Source organism: Cavia porcellus, unplaced genomic scaffold (assembly GCF_034190915.1).
Source record: "Cavia porcellus strain 051 isolate PalLab524CR breed Dunkin Hartley unplaced genomic scaffold, mCavPor4.1 scaffold_9, whole genome shotgun sequence".
NCBI classification, from domain to species: Eukaryota; Metazoa; Chordata; class Mammalia; order Rodentia; family Caviidae; genus Cavia; species Cavia porcellus.
In genome coordinates, this window is record NW_026947492.1 from 74431587 (window position 1) to 74436968 (window position 5382).

At 33.9% G+C, this 5382-nt stretch overlaps 1 pseudogene; it reads right to left on the reverse strand.

Moving 5' to 3' along the window:
* Positions 1-2446: 2446 nt before the first annotated feature.
* Positions 2447-4994, reverse strand: LOC111755507 (olfactory receptor 4C15-like; annotated as a pseudogene).
* Positions 4995-5382: the final 388 nt, after the last annotated feature.

The following is a 5382-nucleotide window of genomic DNA, read 5'->3' on the forward strand; positions in this document are numbered from 1 at the left end:
ATATTTTCATTATGAATTGAAAATTTGGGCAAATAAAAAAGACATTTTAAAATATATTTTAGGAATGAGGGAAGGAGTCAATATCAAACTGAAAAGTCACATTTTATTTATTTATTTATTTATTTATTTATTTATTTAGTACTGGGAATCAAACTCAGAGACTTAAACTTGCCAGGCAAGTGCTTTTGCTGCTGACCTATAACCCTGATATTCTCCAAAAAAATTTACGTTTTAATCAAGAGTTAACCAAGGGACAATAACACAGAGTCAGGGCAGGATAATTATCCCAATACAGAGACTCAAGATAAGGACAAAAATTACATATTTAGGGAGAGAAAGATCCTTCAAGATTCACCACATGATTTAACATTGTATCAGTTCTGTATCACTTATTTTTTTCAGTTGAAATCAAAATTATACTATTCTTTTTCAGATAACCATGGACAACTATAAAATTCCCTCTTTTTCTATTAGAAATGTGTTTCTGAATATTGTTTGAATAACTGCAGTAGCTGAAACAAGTCAACTTAGTATGAGCACATCAGCTACATCACTTATGAACTAAAAAATGGTGGAGTGAGTTTTAAAAAAAGTCATTATAGAAAATGAGATGGAAAGTCGAAACAACAGTAGGTACTGGGAAAACTTTTCATGGTTCTATTCATTAAAATTGTAGAAATGAAAAACAAGTAGATGATTTTCAGGGTTAGTTTATTCTTCATCTAAATACCATATAGATTTTCCCATTGTAACACATTACCAGAGCCTGCAGTGAAATGTGGGGAGTAAAATAGTGAAATAAATTGGAATTGAGCAGATAGGAATCTGTGCAGAAAGGACACTTAAAAGCAGCATTTACTGTGTCAAACGATGAAAAAGAAAGGAAAAGGAGATAAGTGTGCTAGCATGTCTATACCTTGTTACACACTTAGTCTGCTGCAAGGCAAATGTACAAATGACACTTTAGACCTAAAATTTAATCTGTTATGTACTTCCCTGTAGGAGATCGAGGAAGACCTCCACATATTTTGCATACCTATTATTTCAAAGAGAACTAATGACATATACATTTACACTTAAGTGTTGGTATATAACATTAGGAGTAAAAACGTAACTCTGTTGTATTTTTGTCCAAAATACCAACTGGAATATTACGAATGTTAGTTTTCTTGGGAAAACCAATGTACTTTCTCACAAGCACATTAATGTTAGGATTACTTCACAATATAAGACTCTTTAACTATAGAAACAGCATGAAATGTGTGTTAAATTTGAATGGTATGTGAACAGAACTTGAATTATTTTAATATGTAATATTTAAGATGAATTATTTTTAATATATAACATCTAAAAGTAGGTATTAATTTTAATAGATATTTTAATAGATATCAAATTATCAGGTAAACTTAGAAGTAATTATCTTTTTAATTCCACGTATTTATTTATTTTAATATATGTTTTTAGCCCATTTTATTTCCATTTCTTATGTGGAGCTGGTAGGGTTGGAACAAGTACATAATGCATCTTAATTCATTTTCCCATGCCCTTTCCTGCATTCCGTCTCCTTCATGTCCTCCCCATTTAGCAAAGATTTCCCAGTTTCTGTTACCTACTTTTAACTCTGTTTTCCTTGGATTCCATTGTTTCTGTGTGTGGTGTGATAAATAGACTTACCATATCCAAGCTTGGTCTGGTGCCATGGTGTAGCTGTGGTGTAGCAATGTGGTGTCTCAAGAGTTCCTGTTGATCGTAATAATGTCAGGATTCCACCTCTGGAATCTGTGCTTTCCTGTAGATGATATGGAATGGTCACTTGACCACAGAGGAAATGTTCAACAGTTTTGACTTGGTAAATCTGGTTAAAATATCAAAAGGAGGGTGAAACCTTTTACCAGCTTTTAATGAAGGCACATTTCAAATGATGTCAAATATTTTAAGAACAATTATATTTGAGATTTTGTAAATGATCTTTTCTCTGTCTTTCCTAAGACCTGATAATTTTCATCACTTATTGAGATCAGTGTTTTATGTAAAATTCTGGTCTCTTAAAATTTTCTTTTCCAAGTTCCTAATTAATTTTTATCTTTTTCTAAAAAAGAATTTTAAAAGAATAATCTAAATGGCAACAATTCTGGTGGGTAAAATATCTTACCATGTTTATTTTATTTAAGAAAGATTTAAGTTGATTTATCTTTACATGTGATGATATTGAATTTTTGACTGAGAAAATTTATTCTCAAACAAAACAAAATGTTCTGCAACATTAATACCTCATACAAGTATACTGTCTCTCTCTTCTCAAGGCACATTCCACATACTTGGTTTTATATCAACACCAAATACTTTCTTTTCTGCATTTTTATAAGTGTAGTATTCTATTTGTCACCAGAAGCCAATATCTCTTCCAAACTTTCTTTATAGCATTTTTATATCTTCATTCCTAAAACTATAAATCAAAGTATTGAACAATAGGATTAGTGTGGTTGCAAAATGTTGCCACCATTTTGTCAAATGAGTAATCAGATGGAGGTGGCGCACTGATTAATATGCAAAGGACAAATACCAAAACCACTACAATAATGTGGGATCCACTGGTGAAGAAAGCCTTTTTTCGGCCTTTAGAACTGGGCTTGCTCAGAAAGAACAAGGTAACAGTACAAGAAACAAGCAACAGGGAGGAGATGATAATGCAAAAGACCCTCTGTTGGCAACCACCAACAGGAAAAAGATGTGAGTTTCAGTGCAGACAAGTTCAGTAATTTGTACAGGTACACATGGAATGATTAGTGACATTGGGGCCACAGAATGGGAGTTGAAAAGTACAAGGAACTTGAGTGATAGGGTGCAGGAAGTTGTTATGCCCACAACAACATGATGGGAGAGTAGTGCAAAGGCTTGCAAATGGTCACATAGTGGTCATAGGCCATGGCTGTGAGAACAATCATCTCCACCAAAACAAAGAAGTGCCCAGCAAAGAACTGAAGCATGCAGCATTCAAAGCAGATGGTCTTTCTTCCATAGAGGGATTCAGCAATCACCTTTTGTGTGGTAATGGAAGAAACACATGTGTCCAGATAGTGCAGGAAAGCCGAGAAGAAGTACATGAGGAATTCTAGCACAATAGGGCTGCAGGCAATGATCACCACAATTAGCATGTTGCTACCAATAGTTGCAATGTAGATAAACAAATACACAATCAAAAAAATTTGCTGAACTCTTGAATTCCATGAAAGTCCTAGCAGAATGAATTCACTTGCAAAGCACTGGTTTGCATAATTTCCAAAACAAATGTTAAAATAAAGGAGGGGTCATCTAGATCTGCCTAAGGAGATGGTCCTCCTCCTGACGAGGTCAATGAGAATTTTTATAGTCTTGACAGAGACATAGGAGACATTTATGAAGGAGAAGTAAGTAAGAAGTACATGGGAGCAGACAGGGTGGGGCTGGGGGTGAAGGTGACAACAATGAGCAGACTGGTCAGCACAGTAAATAAGAAAATGAACAAAAATACAAGGCACACTTTTCTGCTAGTGTGGACTTTGTGTGAGTCCCAAGAGAATAAATTCAGTCTCATTTTTGGGAAGCATTAGGTGATCCATTTGGGAAGTAACAGCTTGAGTCTTGAATTACTTACTAAAAGAAAGATACCAAGTTAATCATGCAGGATCATAGCCTGAATGTCATAGTACAGAGACAGGGTGGCCACTATCTCTTAGTCATAGGGAGCATGAGTTTGGTGTCTCTCAGTCTGCTAGTGCTTGACTGTGTTTTTCTACTTCTCCAATGACACTATCTTTTCAGATGCCTAACACTCTCTGTCACCTATGAAACACTTGTAAAGCACCAGTTATTGGATAATTTAACAAAAAACTCACAGGGATATATACATGAACTCTGGTTTCTCCATTTCCAACTTTGAGACTTTGTTACATTTTTTCCTTCCTTCATTAGTCTGATCCTTCCTGAGTTTGTGAGCTTAAAAATTACAGCAATGAGATATTTTATATATAAGTTGTAAGGTATGGCAACGAGGTAATGTTTATACTTTCTTCCAGAATTTACATTTGAATGCAGGATGTTAAATTTTAAACTAAGACATTACAAAGACCTGCCTTGCACAGAAATTTAAACAACCAGATGAGGAAAATGTGTAAATTGTTAGGGACCCACATCTCCTGGCACCTGCCATACACAAATGATATTCATGGTTGTTTCCTCAATGAGCCTAGCATAGTGTCTGCAGTCATGTCTTTAACACATGGCACATACAACATGAGAAATAAATGCTTGATGAATTCTCACACTGGCTGCATCGCCATGAATACTTACACCTCCCTGTCCATAAACCAAAGAGCTCAAGTACTCTCATCCTCTCACTCTGTTTATCCACATGCACCTACTTTATGAGAAAGGGAAGTACATCCTTAAAAGGAAGGGTACATTCCAGTTTAATAGTTTTGGATAAATTTTTTGTTGACTTTGAAAATACGTTTTGGGAAATTTGACTTTCAGGATTGTTAAGAGGTAATTAATTTTGTTTAGTCTTCAAAATTACATCCTATGGATAACATAACATAGCCTAATTCTATAAGTTAAAGTTCAGTACTGGGCTAAAATATTCTCTTCCATAGGCTTTCAATCCATAAATATCTATTAACTAAAAGAAATCTTTATTTTCAAAGTTATGAAAATAGAAACAATATGAAATCAGAAATAGTTTGCTAGATAAGATAAAGGACATACAATTTACAGATGGAATAATTACCATAAATACATAATTTCACTCAATCAATAACAATTATCAGACACAATATGTAGCAATGAAAGTTTATGTATATAATTACAAAAATGACTGTATGAAATGCCTTTCATAATCCCACTTCTGATATTTTATTATTGTCCAGCAGCAATTCATCCATTGCCAAGAGAATGACCCTGCCTCCTTCTCTGTGTTCCCGCTCCATACATTCTTCTTCCTTCTCCCAGCCTCCCATAGCGCTCATCATTATTGGATAAAGAATACTGCATTATTAACAGAAGGGGAGGAAATTATCCTAATTTGGGGACATACATTTAACAAAGAAATAAAAACAGAACACGTAAGTGTAACAAAAAGTACTCTGTTAAAAGTGTTTCTTTTCAAAGTTAAATGGGCAAAAGGATTTATTTTTGACTCAAGATGAAAATCATATACATATGTAGAAAGAAAGTACAACAACTTAATTACATTCCTGTATTCCAAGGACAACTACCAAACAGATAAGAAAAGCTAACAGTGTACATAAAGTAAAACTAAAGTATCATAAGTGATTTAGAAAAAACTTTAAATAAATAAAAATCATTTTACTTTTTTGACCTCACAATGCACTTCATAGACCTAAA